Genomic DNA, 17,877 nt, shown 5'->3' with positions numbered 1-17,877 from the left:
CCGCTCTGAAATTCGAATTAAATTCAGTAAGTATAGATCCAAGTGAAATTTTTGTCCCCTTAATACAACATTTTTACAGTGTACTTCAGATTGGGACAATGTCGCAAAATGCATTCACAACTCAGTCAATTTGATGTCAAATAGAAATAGAATTGTTATATTCAGGTTCATATAAGAGAGACATTGTCAATAGTCAGATATCAAGTCTTCCGTAAAAAGGTAATAGGTTTGCGGGAGTTGCTGACTGGCTGATATGGTTAATCCACTTGCATCTTCTCACCTTCCCTTTCCCATGGGCATTGCTCAAAGGACCACAATCAGATTCAGTCCAACAACCAACAGGTTGTTACACTCTTAAAGTGTTATAATTCAGTTCAAAACCACTGCATCGAGTACGGTCTCAGTGGACACTCAGGAGAAAAATGTGTGGAATCCAGATTAAGGACTTAATGTGTCTTAAACACAGGGAAGACATTCCGAGGACAAATTAACAGGACATAATCTTTTCTACAATAATTAGTTTTGAAGAGTAGTACTACAAGGTAAAGGGGTTTGATTGTAGTAGCTCAACCTCCTAATTACCTTCAAGAAATAGGAAAGGTCAAAATAACATCCAGCTACCTGCTTTTTCCAAAAATTGATCGATAAGTCATTGGAGCATTGTGTTCCTGTGTGAGGATTTTAGCTCTGTTTTGGGGAAAGTGTTCGTTCCCTGAAAAGGGTGTCAGCCCGGCTCAGACAGTCACTCTCTGCTCTATGAGACAAAAGGTTATGGGTTCAAGCCCCAGTTCGAGACGTTGTGCTCATTTTCAAAGTTGACATGCCAGTACAGTGCTGGGGACAGAGTTGTCGAAAGTGCCATTTTTTGGATGAAACATCAAGCAGAAGAATATATTTTTCTCCGAAATTATTTTTTTTCAAATTTTCTTCCCGCTGGCACATGCATGTCTGTTTCTGGACTGGCATCTCGCTGGGGTGTGGTTGCGCGGGCGCTGATCGCCTCTCGGTACCCTCCACATAAGTGGCCATTATTCTTGTGTGAGCCTTGGCAGTAAGTGCGGGCAGGCCATTCGACTGTAGAGGATGTCACAGCCAAGCCTCAACTCTCACCACCCAGCTGCCACACACCAGAACAACCAATAGAGGGTGCTATGGAGGGTAATATGGTGCTCTATTATTTCCAAGCTATACCTACTGCAGCTACAGATATAGTCAATTCACTTTACAGTATACTCTGTGAAGCGCTTTGAGACGTCTCGAAGACGTGAAAAGGCGCTGTATCAAATCCAAAGATTATTGTTATATAACCAAAGGATCCAATATGGAATGTAGAATGACACGCTGACAGACATTTCATCTTTATCTATACTCATCTGGGAGGACCCCTGTGGGAGGACTCAGCGCTTTAAACGTAATTTTGTTTGTTGTTGCCGCGACTTAGCTTCGTCCGTGTTTTATTTTGTTCCCGCCACTTCGCTGCTATCCTGCGTGCTATGCGACGCAGGATGCCACAGTGCCTGTGTCAGCCGGTGCAGCCACCAGGTGTAACTACAGGGTGTGAGTACATACGTAGGTGCTCTGCGACGCAGGATGCCACAGCGCCACTTTGACTCGGTGGCCACCAGGAATACTGCAGCAAAAAAACGTAAAACCTAAAAACAAATATGCCCATGTCACTCCCACACAAGTCCAGATGAAGTATGAATCACGTCTCTACATCAATCGAATATTGAGATCCTTCTTGAAGCGCAGACAGACATTGTCATTTTATTAGTATACATATATATATGGTATAGTACTATAGAGGGTAATATAGTGCTATATTGTTAATAAAAACAATTTGGTCACTCAATCCACCACAGTTTGTGGGACACAATTGGCTGCTGTGTTTCACCCATAAAATGTACAATCAATTCACTTTACAGTTTATTCAGTGAAGCGCTTTGAGACATCTCGAAGACATGATAAGGCGTTATATCAAATGCAAGAATTAAAATTATATATGGAGCGATTAGGAGCAGGAACTCTGGCTGGGTTTCCCCTACCTTACCCTGGGAAAGCCGGGGCCACTTTTGTTTTCAGCAGCCCCAGCTGAGAACAGCAAACTCAGCATAGACCAGGATCTGAACTAGGAAGCGAGCTACTGGGTCTGTAAATTGCAGCTCTCTAGTCACTACACTAGCAGGGCTTCCCCTAATTTACTGCAGTTTATTTAAATGGAAATTAAGTTAGTCAAATAACTAATTTCATGGAACATTGATGTATAATTCTCAGGTGTAAACCATGTGTTGATGCAGCTGTGTATATACAGAAGGAATAACTTTAGACTTTTTAAAATTTAAGGATGCTAAACAGATGCCCACAATGAAAAGGATGTTTAAAAAAAATTATTTTCATTGTGGTCATCTAAACATAGGTTGGCACATGGGCATAATGCAACTATATTTACACAAGACTCATAATACTGTATACTATTTAGAAAGACTTAGAGAGACTGTGATTTTGTAAAATAATACAGAATATACCTTACATTTCTATAGCACATCTTCAAGGATATATCAAAGCGCTTCAGGGAAAGGTGTAACAACTGTATTTTGTAGTCATTTGTAGCCCAGAAATTTCCCATACAAAAATAAAAATTGACTTTAAAAAAGTTACTTTTATTGAAATTCTTTTTGTTACTAACTGTAAAATCTTAATTCCGTATTACCAACTGCAGAGGGAAATATACTGCAAAGCAAATGACCAAGGACTGTAACACTAAATCTGGATCGAGACAGATAGGATTTCATCTGCAGGTGTTCAAGTCCGTACATTTGACATCAAAGAAACTTGGCTTGGAAACAAATGCAGAATCCTGCACTCAAACTAAATATACTCACAGAGAAACCAAAATAATAGAAGACAAGGCAGGAAACCACTAAATGGCAAACATAAGGAGTAGGTTCAAGGAAAATGTATGAAACCAACTTAATGTGCAGGAGAGCACAAATGTTAAGATGGGAATTAAGTTAGTGACAGGTTGTAGAGGTTTTGTGAGGAAAAGCAAAACAACCAATTGAGGTACAGCACAGGAAAGCTAAAAAGTATTTTTTTACATCAATACACGCTTCATTAGGCTTCAGCATCACTCAAGTAGTAGCGCTCTTGCTTCTGAGTCAAAAGGTTGTGAGTTCAAGCCCCACATCAGGACTTGTAACTCAAAGTCTAGGCTGATGCTTCAATAAAGTGCTGGGTTGTCCTGTATGGTCAGAGGTCAATAAATCGAACCTCCTTCTGTGGGAGTTAAAAGATCCCTTGACACTATTTAAAAAAGGGGAGTTTCTCCTTGTGCCCTCGCGAACTATCCTCCAGATAAATAGACCATTAACTTAACTTCATAGCTGTTAGTGGGACCTTGCTGTGTGTAAATTGGCTGGCACGTTTGCCTATATAAAACACTCGCTACACTGGAAAGCAATTTTCTGTGAAGCACTTTGCGACCTTTCAAAGTCACAGGCGTTACATTCATTGCAAAAATTACTTAATTTGTAAAAAAGTTAAAGAATGAAACAACAAGGAGTCAGGCTTTACACATGATAAATTGTCAAAACCATGCTTTATTGAAAACTCTCTGTCCTTAGCACTAAAATGCCTAAACAAGCAAACCAGCAGTCAGGTTGAATAAAAAACAAGAGTCTACTGAAGAACAAAGGCATTTCTATCTTTAATCAATCTCTGGCTCAGTTGGTAGCACTCTCGCCTCTGAGGCAGGTTATGGGTTTAAGCCTCAGTCTCGACTGGTTCCCCAGTGTAGTGCTGGGGGTGCGCTGCAATGTATTGTTGGAGGTGCCATCCTTCGGATGAGATGTTAAACCGAGGTCCTGCTTGCCGGTTCAGTGGACGTTAAAAAATCTCATGGCACTATCCAAAAAGAGAAGGGAATTTCACCCGGTATCATGGCCAACAATCCCCCAATAAAATTGGTCACTCATTCCACGGCTGTTTGTGGGATGTTGCTGTTCCCATTCGGCTGCGATTTCACCCACAAAATACAATCAAATCATTTTACATTATAACATGACTACAACAAATTACATTTGCCTTTTACGTTGGGAGGATGTCCCAAGGCTCTGGAACAACATAATAAGCCGGTTTGTGAAATGCAAATATTATTATTATTCCAACACAAAGATACTTGACATTACCAAATATTCTAAGAGTAAACTCATATGCACACAGCTACATGTTGTTCAGGGCTCTGAGACACTAGGGGCGTGATATAAATGCAAGTTTGTGTTTGGATTTTCATAGTTAAGGCTGACACTCCAGTGGAGTCCTGGGGAGTGTTGAATTGTAAGAGGCACCAACCCTCAGGTAAGGCAGTAAATCATTTAATGGTTTAATGGTGATTCTGTTTAGGTGGACATTAAAATCTCATGAAATTATTCAAAAAGAGGAGGGAGTTCCTCCCACTGTCCTGAACGACAATCCCCAGATTCTGAACCGGAAAGGGTGGTTGAGGCAAGGAAACTTGAAAAGGACATTTAAAAAACAGCTTGATGCTGTGATTGGGGGACAGTAAGGTGGGTATAAGATCAAGGACGGATAAGATCAAGTGAGCCGAAGAAGCTTTTTAAAATCTGGATCAACCCTGTGATAAAACTGGTCATTCACATCATGGCTGTTTGTGGGACCTTGCTTTGTGCATATTGGCTGGATGATTGTTGACAAGGAAAAACTCCCATTAGCGAAAGTGACGTGCACTTACCCTGTCTTCCACACTTATCCTACGTGTGAAGTGTATGCTAAGGTGGCTTAGCACATTGGAGCACCGCAATGTTTATAGACCAGGTTTTTAATGCTATTTTCTCCAGTGCTCTAACAACAGCAATCCTTGTCAATCCTCTACAAAACAGAAGCTGTACCTTTCACTCTCACAGGCTTTTTGCTTAGCGTCAACTCCACTTATGGCAATTAATCTTCTTATAGGATTTGGTGTTGCCTCGTACCATGCTACAGAATTATCCTAAGGTTGAATATTCCTACGCAGAGCAAATTCCATTGTAGAACACAGTAATTGGCATAGCTCTTCAGTTAGCAGAAGAATCCCAGTCCACATTTCTTTCAACAAAAATTTGTGTTCTTCAAAGAAAAGTTTCTAAAACCTCTCATGTGGCCCAAATCCCGTTTTTAATAGAACAAAAAAATCACCACGGTTCACAGTATCTGGCAAGCATTGGAGACGTTCTACCAATGTAAAAGATGTTATATCAAATGTAAGGATTATTATTATTATTATTAGTTGCTCATGTGGAGTCCTGTAGCTCAGTGGTTAGAGCACTCGCTTTGGAAGCGAGACACCTGGGTTCAATTCCAGGCAGAGGGCGAAACCTTGGGCAAGTTTGCTTACTCCACACAGAGCCTAATAATAATCCCTCCAAAACCAAAACAATAATAAATTGGTCATTTTCAATCCACGACTGTTTGTGGGACGCTGCTGTGCGCAATTGGCTGCCGCGTTCGCCCACAAATATACAGTCAAACACTTTACAGCATATTCTGTGAAGCGCTTTGAGACTTCTAGAAGACGTGAAAAGCGCTATATCAAATGCAAAGATTATTATATTATTATTCTATGATTCACGCTAAAGCTGTTTGTGGGAGACTTTGTTGGGACAAATGGCTACCATGTTTGTCAAAAAATACATGAGAAAATTGACAGTAAATTATTTTGAGACACGATGACGTGACAAGGCAAGTCGATCAGTTGTTAAAAACAGGAAAAGATACGACTGACAAAGGTACCGTCCGTTTGAATAAAAACAACAAAAACAAACACAAAAACAAAATACAGTATAACCTCATTAATCTGGTCACTCAAGGGACTGGGCAAAAGTGACCTACTTAGTGAGGCGACCTGATTACTGAAACAGGTCGGGTGATTCAGGTCACTGATGTAACGATAAGGGCATTGGTAATGGGCAAGGATGATGAACATTCAACAACCATACTTTGCAATCTCATCAAAATAAAGGCATTGTCACATTTAAAACAAAAGCTGAGAATGCATCCAACTTGAGTTCTGCCAATGCCATAGATCTCAGCTAACTGTCTATGACTTTTTGCCCTCACTGTTTTTGATTAAGTTCTTCCGTGGTGGCACGTTTACAGCACTTAGCAAGAATTGGCCACAGGAGCTCAGGTTAGGCCGCTGTTGATTTTCTGCTTGCGCTGCTTCCGCGATCCCACCTGCGCCGCGCATGTGCGACCAGAGCCCACTCCATCCACAGCAGCAGCATCAAGGAAACAGCGCAAGAAGCCCGAGGCCTAGTACACTTTGTAGTTTAGTAGCGGGGTGTTTGTACCACGTTTGAAGAGGAGGAGGACTCTGTAGCGGCCACAATCAATGACCATTGTCCTGAATAGTGAGATGCCCGGTTTACTGAAGCAGACAGCCTATCTTAATAATAATAATCATAATCTTTGCATTTGATACAGTGCTTTTCACGTCTTCTAGATGTCTCAAAGCGCTTCACAGAATATGCTGTAAAGTGAATTGACTGTATATTTGTGGGCGAAACGCGGCAGCCAATTGCGTACAGCTGTATCTCACAAACAGTCTTGGATTGAAAATCACTAATTTATTATTGTTTTATTTTTGGAGGGATTATTATTAGGTGTGTGGAGTAAGGAAACTTGCCCAAGGTTTCACCCTCTGCCTGGAACTGAACCCAGGTGTCTCGCTTGCAAGACGAGTGCTCTAACCACTGAGCTACAGGACTCCATCTTTTAACATTGACAATGAGAGACTGTGAAAATGTGCCCGCAATTGTGAGGTGGTTGGATTACTGAGGTGACCGCAAACCAGGTTTCTACTGTAGCTCCCTTCACATCTCAAAGCACTTCACAAATAAAATAGAAACTGAGCAGGATGAGAAACAGGGTTAGCCTAAGTTTAAAATTTATGTCTCATCAGAGGAGATAAAATATCGGAATTTTAAATAGTTTTAAAAAATTTTAAAAATAGTTTTGTTTTCTTAATTTTGGATACCATTCCAAAGGAGAAAATGTGAAAATAGAAGCAGATATGAAAATGACGTGAACAGCATTTCGTGATTCGAGGTTAATTCAGAGTTAAGTTTGCCTGTACTGTTCCTTCTCATGTATATGGGAAGCATAGGGGGAGGGAGACGTGTCAGTTTATTCCCATCAGAAGGCTCATGACACAAGGTGTTCATCAAAATATGATACAAAGGTAAATTGTGATCAGACTAGATTGCTGGCGCTGGTTATTATAATCTTTACAATTGGTACAGGGCATTATCACGTTGTTGAAACATTTCAAAGAGCTTCACAGGATTTTTTTGTGAAGTGTAATGACTGTAATTATTAGGCAAATGCGGCAGCCATGCAGTCCCACAAAGATCATAGGAGTGCAAAAAATATGATGATCGATCACGAGATACATGGATGCTTGGTTCCTTTGAAATACCTGCAGATATAGCACAGAAGGGCAATCGTTTTGTTTCATTTTCAAGATTTAGAGATTAACTTGTGAATTAATGCTGGGATTTGTGTGTCAGCCTGGCTCAGTTGGTAGCACTTTTACCTGAGTCAGAAGGTTGTGGTTTCAAACTCCTGTCAGAACTTGGAACTCATATCGCCTAGGCTGGCACATTCCAATTCAGGTTGGGGTGCGCTGCGTTGTTGGAAGTGCTGTCCTTCATTTGAGATGTTACCCCAAAGTCCTATTTGCTTGTTCAGGTAGACGTGAAAGATCCCATGGCACTATTCAAAAAGAGAAATGAGTTTCTCCTGGTGTCCTAACAAACAATCCCCTGAATAAAATTGGTTGTTCACTTCATGGTTGTTTGTGGGGCATTGTTGTGTACAAATTGGCATTCACCTATAAAATGCACAGTCACTACACTTTATAGTAAATCCAGTGAAGAACTTTAAGTCCTCCAAATGTAAAGATTATTATTATTACGGAATGCGCCAATCTCACTCCCCTTGCCTCGCCCGGAGCAAAATGTTGATTATACCTGGAGCAAACAAATACAAAGTAGAAGTATTTAAAATCATCATAACAGATGAGAGCTCACTTCAAGGGCAATTCACAAGCGAATTGAAGCCAAAAGAAAAATCCTCTGAGCACACCAATGATTGAAGATTTGCCAAAGTATCATAGCACTATTCTTAATGTACTGCACAGCTTCACCCACAAAATACACAGTATATTTTGAAAAGGCACTATTTCAAATGCAAGGATTATTATTATTATTGTTGCCAGCCTAGAACATTGTAATAAACAGCATGGTTTTCTATTCCTTCCTCATTCCTTTAATAATTAATATTTATCATTGTGAAGACCAAGAGCAAGTCTCTGTGATCTTTGATGCTTCGTGCAACCAAACTGCTATGTAGAAATTGTGTTGTTCTGAGAGTCTTTGGCTAACACAGGCAGTAACAAGAGAGCCATAAAAACAAGAATAATAATCCTTGCATTTTTTATATAATCTTTGATATAATCTCCTAGGTTTTTTTGATAAAAATGATCTCAGCATCAGTGGGAAGCAGAATGGGTTACAGTTTACACTGACTAGGCAGCACAATAAAATAGGCTATTCAGTCCAACCAGTCTGTGCCAGTGTTAAAACTCCACAGAGGTCTCCAGCCCACTCCTTACTCCCTCCTTTACCCTTGTATTGCCCTCTTCCTCATGTGAAGGTCTAACTTCCTTTGAATGCATCTATATCTAAACTATCTGATTTACTGATTTAACCACTGCTTAAGGCACTAAGTTCCACACTCTCACTACCCTCTGCATGAAGTAGTTCCCCCTAAATTCTCATTTAGATCTCCTCATCGCTAATTTATAATGTATCTCCTGGTTAAGAACTCCCCAACAAGTGGGAACAGCCTATTTTGTTAACCTTAGCAACAACAACAACAACAAAATTACATTTAGAGAGCGCCTTTCACATCGGAGGGGTGTCCCAACGTGAAAGGCTTTTCATAATTTAATAGCAAACCCTTTCATAATTTTAAACACCTGGATTAGGTCCCCTCTTAAAAGGTCTCTTCTCCAGAGAAAAAGGTCTGACTGCTTGTCTATCCTGCTAGCAGTTCCCTGCCTGCCCTGGTACCATCCTAATATTCCCGTTGCTAGAACTAACATTGGGGAAAAACTTGATTCGTCTGTTGTCTCTTACAAATCATAATATAAAAATAAGAATTTTTTTTCATTTGATACAGTGACTTTCATGTTGGGAGGACGTCTCAAAACGTTTCACAAGATTTACTGTAAAGTGTGGTGACTGTGTGTTTTGTAGGCAAATGTAATAGCCAATTTTGCGCATAACCATATCCCACAAACACTAATGGTATGAATGAACATATTTATCCTGGAGGATTGTTGGCCAGGACACCAGGAGAAACTTCCTTTTCTCTTTTCAAATAGTACCATGAAGTCTTTAATATCAACCTGAACACAGACAGGATCACAGTTTAACATCTCATCCGAAGGCCGGCACCTCCAACAATCCGCCACACCCCCAGCACTGCACTATGGTATCAGTCCAGACGATACAAGTTCAAGTCCCACATTAGGCTTGAACCCATAATCTTCTGATTCAGAGCCGAGAGTGCTACCAAATGAGCTAGGCTGATACATAGCCAGGCTGATACATAGTCAAGTCCTTTCATAAAGTGAAAACAAGCACCAATAAAGCTTTCCTTTCTGCAAATACAAAATTTATCTTAAAGATCCTTTTATCTGTACAAAACAGTGATTGAAAAAGCGTGGTTATGGAGCCTTGCAGAATGGTCTCACTGTGCTTGGTATTTCCTCCTCAATCAGCTCTTGCTAGGATTCCCCAGAGCAGACTGTGTTGAATGCCATCTTTCATGCTGCAGCCCAAAGATGTTTAATCTCAAATGTGACTGGCGAGCGATGGCCAGATGAGACTTCCATCCAAACTCGTCTGTCTGCTTGTTCTGACAAGTTTCAAAGATCCCACGTCACTGTTTGAAAAGAGAAGGGAATTTCTCCTGGTGTCCTGGCCAACAACATTGCAAATAAAATGGTTATTTGCCAGACTGCACTGGCTGCCTGTCCCAGAGAGGATCGACTTCAAGATCCTCACCCTTGTCTTCAAATCCCTCCACTCCTCTGCACCCCCCACCTCTCTGACCTCCTCTCTCCTCACAGTTCCCGTTGCCTTCGTTCCTCCGGGTCTGGCCTCTTCCTCCCCCGAGTCCTCAGTTCCACCCTCGGCGTCTGTGCCTTCAGTCGCTATGCCCCGAGGCTCTCGAATTCCCTGCCTCACTTCCTTCGCCTCGCTCCCTCTCTTCCTATTTTCAGGTCTCTGCTGAAGACCTCTCTTCCACAGCGCCTTTGGTCACCTTCCTCTCCATCACCCTGGCTCAGCGTCGGGATCCTAAACTGTAAAGCGCTCTGAGACGCCGTCCAGCATGGAGGGCGCTATATAAATCCAAGTTGTTGTTGTTATTCATTTCATGGATGTTTGTAGAACTGTAAGCAAAATGGCTTCCGCACTTGCTATCCCATACGCAGTCACTACATTTGACCTGTGAGATTTTTGAACGTTACAGGCACTATATGAAATTCACATGAAGAATAGTCAGACAGGACTTAAAGGGACCTCGCATTAAGGTCTCATCTGAAGAACAACACATTCAATGATGTGCCCCCCTCCACCCCACCACCAGTGTCCCAGTCACTGTACTGGAGCTACCCTCTCCTTTAGAATATCATTTTACAACACATCTCAAACTGGTTTAAAATTGTCAGGCCCATTTTACTTCAGTGTCAAGCCTGTCTAAATTTCTGAACATTAACACAAGGTCTCTAGGTTACATTCACAGCACCAACCACCTAACAGAACACATAGATTGTTAGCGCCAAGAGAGCAAGACAACTTCCATCATCTCTTTGGTAAGCAGTGAAACGGACTGGAAAGCAGCCTTGCAGAAGGTATAAACAGAAACAACATGACCCAGTATAAGTTTACCCAGAAATTAATCTCAAATGTGGAAAAGGATTTAAAAGATCACTAAGCATTCTCTTGCCAAGAAGACATAGAAAAAGGGCTTTTATGCGTGTGATGGAACAATATTCAGAAAACCTTCTGACCAAAGTGAAAAAGAACAGAGTGTTTGGGTAATTGGTCTCAGGTGCATCAGAGAGTATCCTCTGCCTTTAGAACATTTTATTAAGAAAATAAAATGCCCCTTGGCACATTTCATTGAAAGCAATCGGAGAACAGGATAAATCAGGAATTGGCAGACTAAGTAATCCCATGTAAATCACAGGCTTGCTCTCATCTGTATTTTCTAAAAAAATCACATCATGCCTTACTTGCACAAAATATGTACACCATTTTCACCCTCAATTGTATTCCAAACTAACAGACAAGAAAACAGATAAATCCTCAAAGTCCACTTGCAGGTCAAAATTGAAATGTCACATTCACAAACGCTGAGTGCACGAGAAGCCTCACTCACTCACCCATCCTGGCAAAGGAGTTACCTTTGAATTGACGGCAAAGCCAGAAAGGTACAGTGATGTCCATGCGATTTGAAGTTGTTCAGGCTGATTTGGATATGTTGTGTTCCTTTCAGGTAGAGACCCCCTGAAACAAAGTGTGAGGCATTTCACTTCAGTCATCTTCAGATGGAAGACCGTGGAACAGGTTTTGAGTTGCAAAGAGCAATGTCAGGACAAACACCAGGAAGTATATCTTTACCTAGAGAGTAATTAACATTTCAGGTTATCAGGAAGGGTGGTTAAGACCAGGACACATTTTAAAAAATGGTTTGATGCTGTGATGGGAGGAAAATAGGGTGTGTGATTTGGAAGAATGAGATCAGATCAACCAAAGGGCCTTCTTCATCTGAACCAATCTTTTGATGTGGTGATCAGACCCAGGTTAAGCTTGAAGGGGTCCCACGGCCATTATAGTTTTGAGGCCCCTCTTTGCATGTTCAATTCCTTCGCTTTACTGTTTTACCACTACCCATGCCCATGACAATGCCAAATATTCTATTGTTAATTTATCTTGGTTATTTAAGTTCTATTTTTTAAATGTGACATAACAATTTCACCCACAAAATGTAGTCAACTCACTTTACAGTATATTCTGTGAAGAGCTTTCAACATCTCAAAGACGTGATAAAGCGTTATATCAAATGCAAGGATTATTATTATTAAAACAATTATATAACTGAATCAAAGGTAGAATAATAATAATCCTTGCATTTGATATAGCGCTTTTCACGTCTTCTAGACGTCTCAAAGTGCTTCACAGAATATACTGCCAAGTGAATTGACTGTATATTTGTGGGCGAAACGCAGCAGCCAATTGCGCACAGCAGTGTCCCACAAACAGTCGTGGATTTAAAATAACCAATTTATTATTGTTTTGTTTTGGAGGGATTATTATTAGGTGTGTGGAGTTAGGAAACTTGCCCAAGGTTTCGCCCTCTGCCTGGAATTGAACCCAGGTGTCTCGCTTGCAAAGCGAGTGCTCTAACTACTGAGCTACAGGACTCCACAAATAATATATGGGGCAAAGACGTAATTGAAGCTGGTCTCCACTAGTTACAGTCCCGGTAACCTGGTCCTGTCTATGTAAGGATGTAGGGGTGTGTGTGTGTAGGGGGGTTGTGTGTGTATGTGTTTGTGTGGCGGGGTGTGGGGGGCGGAGGAAGTGTGGAGGATTCTGTCCGTACACTCCCCAGTGTCACATACTGTAAACTTCTATAGATCTACACACTGTAAAACTTACCAACATAAACTCCTGGTGTGGAGTTAACTTGAGCCAAACAAACGGTGCAAAAATTATACACATGATGTGTTATACATTAACCAGCACGTGCATGTGCGGCTGTCAGCCTGAGGAGACGTCAGTCAGCCTCACAGCATTTCACCTGAGACTGACACACCCCAAACACCCCCACCCCAAAGACTCTCACCCCCTCGCTCTCTCTCATCTCTATAAGGCACTGTTTCTGTTTCCAAATCACCAGCTCTATTCAGAATGACTAAAACAAAACCGTATTAATTTCAGCACAAATTGGTGGTACTAATACTCTTAGTGATGTTAAAGGTAAAATCAAACCAGAGCTTTATATTAGAACAGCTGTTAAATCAGTTTCTTCTGACTCTTCATGGTCAAAAAGTCTTCAATTATGTCATTGTACTCTAGCTGGTCACACTCGATTGACATTAATGTTAAATTATTCAATCTTTGATCCATAGTTGACCTGAGTTGATGTTTGATTAGCACCAGCGTTAGTTACTGGCAGTGTCACAAACATTTGTAAAGCAATGTCTACATTGGGAAATATAAATTGCAGGCTCTTTTGTTGTAAATGGCGAAGCTCAACTCCTCTTCCCAACTCATCTCCCGCAGAAATATTTGCCCAAACTTGCGGGGAGATTTGGCACATTTTGCGGAAAATTGTGGGGAGTTGACTGATTCTGTTGAGAGGCACATTTTACTGCTCACTTACATTTTTTTCCCTTTATTGATAAAAACTAAACATGAAGAAATAATATCATACACTGTTGCAAAAATACCCTAATTATGAATGCTTTCCTTTATGAAAAACTGGGCGTCCGACTTAGAAGGACAAACACCAGCGCAGGTGAGTGTTACTGACTGCCGGGGTCCTGTGGGTAACCACCTCCTGCTTCTCAGGGCTGCCACCACAAACAGACACACTTACAGCACAGAGAGACACACACACACACACAGACTCCCAGACACACTTACAGACAGAGAGAGACACATACACACACACACTCCCAGACACACTTACAGACAGAGAGACACACACACACTCCCAGACACACTTACAGATAGACACATACATACACACACTCCCAGACACACTTACAGACAGAGAGAGACACACACACACACTCCCAGACACACTTACAGACAGAGAGAGACAAATACACACACACACTCCCAGACACACTTACAGACAGAGAGAGACACACACACACTCCCAGACACACTTACAGACAGAGACACATACACACACACACACTCCCAGACACACTTACAGACAGAGACACATACACACACTCCCAGACACACTTACAGACAGAGAGAGACACACACACACTCCCAGACACACTTACAGACAGAGACACATACACACACACACACTCCCAGACACACTTACAGACAGAGACACACACTCCCAGACACAGTTACAGACACAGAGACACACATACACTACCAAACAGACACACATACACCAAGAGAGACACACGCATATAGACACACAAATATACACACACATAGAGGGACACACTCATACCCACAGAAATACACACTAACACAGACACGGATATATATATATATATATATACACTCTCTCTCTCACACACACACACAGACAGTCTCGAGGCCGCGAACACTCACCCACGAGTGAGACCCATTTCCCGCCGCCACCCCAGCAGCCCCCGCGGCGCGCATGCGCGGACGCCACGCGTTCCCGCCCGGCCCCGGCCTGCGGCCAATGCGCACGCGCGAGGTGCCCGCTTTCCCGCTCTCGCGGCCCTCCCTTCGGCTCCGAAGCTTCCAGAAGCCCCGCCTGACCCGGTCAGCGGCTCCGACAGCGCCCGTCAGGCCGAGCTGCCAGGGGTGTGGGCCCACGCGCCTCTGTTCTCCAGCCGTGAGTAGTGAACCCGGTTGTTAGTCGATTGGCGGATCGCTTTTCCGGGGCCAATAATCCGCCTTCGAAATAAAATAATTCGGTCACTTCAACCCGCGGCTGTTGGCGGGGGCGCTGCTGTGCGCAAATGGCCGCCGCGCATCGCCCCACAAGATAATACGGTCAATTCACTTTACAGTGTATCCTGTGAAGCGCTTTGAGACGTCGCGGAGACATGATCGGGCGCTGTATCAAATGCAGGGATTATTGTTGTTGTCTCCTGTGTCGGGGACGGCCTGAGGGACGGTGTGTGAGTGAGAACGGTATCGCCGGGGGGAGCGGGGACATGGTTTGCCGGAGCGGGAGTGGGAGGGCTCGAGGTTGTGTTGTCGACAGTGGAGATGGTGACCGAGTCTCTGCTGAGCTGCTGCAGCTCATCTGCACTGTTGGCCTCCACTCCTCCCGCTGTCACCGGCCATCGCTGGGGAGACGCGCACAGCAGGGACCGGAAACCGCAGGAGACCGGCGGGTTTGCTGATCTTTCTCCTCCTCGCACACAGCAGCCTCTCCTCTCGGTGTCCATGGGCTCTGGACCCCCTCCACTCCTTCCTTCACCCACATTCCCCAGTTTGGGGGGAACCTTAACCCGCCCCAAGCTCGTACCTCACAGAGACCCACGATGTACCGCACGGAGATAGATGAAGCTCATGGCTCATTGTGATGAATCCTGTATCTCACCGAGACGAGGCTTGTGGCTATCGCCAGCGCCTCCGCACCTCAGGCATTGGCAGCTTCAGCGTCCACAGATGCGCATTCCACCTCACTGAGCCAATCAGGAACCTGGGCATCTTGTTCGACCCTCAACTGTTCTTTTTTCCCGACCTGCCATACCATCAGCAGCCAGGCTTTCAGCCTCTCTGCCCCCACCCTTTGGAACTCCATCCCACAATCCCTTCGCACCTTCCATTGCCTCATTCAAGGGGCAATTCACGACTCAAGACCCTCCTTTTCGAACGCGCCTTCAGCTGCCCTCCTACCTCTCTGCCTTACCCCATCCCAGCCCTGCCCCCCACCCCCCATACGCGGGACCTGATCCCCGACTGTTCAGCGCCTTGGGGCGTCCTCCCAACATGAAAGGCGCTTTACAAATGTAATTTTGTTGTTGTTATACTACACAGGATGAGACTTGGACCTCACTGAGACTGATTGTCCTTTACTCAGACCCATCTGGTAGCTACCTATGACCAACTTTGCACCTCACTGAGATCAAGATTGTCGCTTAATTAGATGAGATTTGCTTCTCACCGAGCCAGCAGGAGTTCACTAAAACCAAGGTTGTACCCCAAGTTCAGAGTCTGGTCACGATTATCAAGCTTCTACCTCACAGAGACTAGGCTGGCACCTCAATAAGAATAAGAATCCTTGCATTTCATATAGCACCACCCAATAAACCAACAAGTGAAGAGCCCAGTCGCAGTTTGGCTCAAACAAAGAAAAAGTTTATTGAAAACTGAGATTTCCTTTAAAAACGCGAGGAGAATCGCTGATATGCCATTCGTTCCCTGGGAGAGGAGTCACGATCCAGCCGAAGGAGAGGAGTTTCCAGTCCCCTCAATCCTCACTCCTTTGCTGGGAATGCAACACCAGCAGCAGGGCCTATGGATACAAGAGGAAACATCAGTGAGTCCCGGATACACCAAGACACAGCTGGATATTAACGGGATCGCAAGGGAGGTGCAGATTAACAATTCCTTCAGCCCATTTCGCCCCAACCTTTCCAACTCCCATTGACCGTCTCCCCATCACAGCCTCCAGCTGTTTCTTCAATGAGTCCAGTGTCTTGGCCTCAGCCTGCCTTCCTGGCAACCCAGAGCAACCACGAGTGACCCTGCGTGTAAAGAAATACTGGCTGGAGCCTGTGCCAAAACTGCTCTTCACCAGCATAAGCCTTAGTGTCGAAGTGTGGGAGAGCATCACTGTATCTTTTACTCCTCTGCTTTTTTGTTGCTCTTGGTGGGAACACAAAAAGATGCTTTGACAATGACTCTCGCACACGCGCACTTTTCCAACGGGACCGACCACTCCGCAAACCCAAAGGTTTCACTCAGCCGCAAGTTGGATTTGAAGATTGGGAGCAAAGTGACTGAAGCGATGAGACTTGGGGGTATGGGGGAATGAAAAATGGCTTGAGATCAGGCCTGGACCGGGCGGCCTATCAGGTGCAAGAACTATTCCACTCCCCTTCTGGAGAGCACCTTTCAGACATGGTGTTCGTTTCGAGCGGATCTGCTGGGATTTTAAGCCAGAATTTGTCTTCCCAGTCTCCAGCCTCTGAGCTGATGGGTAGAGACACCACCTGCCCCACTGGGTGAAGAACCTCTGAGTGGGGATCAGATCCTTTGTGAAATGGACAGAGACTTTTGCTTACCACTGAACACTTCCTCAGTGCCCACTTCCACCAAGGTCTGTGGGAACAGAAATTGCTAAAGATTAAACAGTCAGCGAAAATCAGCAGCTTCAAAATCACCTCGTCCGCATCTCCTGCAATCCCTCCACTTCCTTCAATCGCAGCATTTCATACATTACCTGCTCTCTCTAGCTCCCCCGCACTTCCTCCTCTTGCTGCGTGACTTCTTCCTAAAGACAAAGTGAAAGATTCAGACACTCGCTCAGATCATGTATCAGCCTGGCTCAGTGGCAGTGCTCTTATCTCTGAAGGTTGTGGGTTCAGGCCTCATGGTGGGTCTTCGTATCACATAGTTTAAGCTGACATTCCATTGCATTGCTGGGGGAGTGCTGCAATGTTGGAGGTGCTGTCCTTCCGATGTGATGTTAAACTGAGGTCCAGATGGCGGTTAAAGATCCTGTGGCACTAATTCAAAAAAAGGAGGGAGTTCCTTTCACTCCCTCCATGGCTTTTTTATGGGCCATTGTTGTGTGCAATTGGCTGCCACATTTCGCTAACAAAATACGGTCACTGCACTTTTATCCTGTGAAGTATATCCTATGAAACGCTTTGAGATGTCTCTATGATGTATATCAAATGGAAAGATTATTATAATAATAATTATGCAAACTCCTGACAGCGAGGCAACCGGTTGCAGGGATTGTACAGGTGGGGACGCGGTGCTTCGTTGTATGTTACCAGTTGCCTCTGTCTACGCTACTCTGTAAAGCGCCCGCTCCCTCGGGCTGTTATAC

General features: G+C 43.7%; 1 protein-coding gene across 2 annotated transcripts in view; it reads right to left on the bottom strand.

Moving 5' to 3' along the window:
- The window catches only part of rspo1 (R-spondin 1), an 87,473-nt gene extending 72,984 nt beyond the window's left edge, over window positions 1-14,489 (bottom strand). Inside the window, exons 1-2 of one of the 2 annotated variants that reach the window (XM_007906741.2) lie at window positions 14,445-14,489; window positions 11,537-11,639 (exon numbers count right to left, since the gene is read on the bottom strand). The gene's annotated coding sequence lies outside the window, so the exon portion shown is untranslated. The remainder of the gene's footprint in view (window positions 1-11,536; window positions 11,640-14,444) is intronic. The other variant, XM_007906743.2, reaches the window with a different exon arrangement.
- Between the last annotated feature and the right edge of the window lie 3,388 nt (window positions 14,490-17,877).

Source organism: Callorhinchus milii, unplaced genomic scaffold (genome assembly GCF_018977255.1).
Source record: "Callorhinchus milii isolate IMCB2004 unplaced genomic scaffold, IMCB_Cmil_1.0 Scaffold10, whole genome shotgun sequence".
In the NCBI taxonomy this organism is placed as follows: Eukaryota; Metazoa; Chordata; class Chondrichthyes; order Chimaeriformes; family Callorhinchidae; genus Callorhinchus; species Callorhinchus milii.
This window is presented reverse-complemented; position numbering and strand designations above follow the sequence as displayed.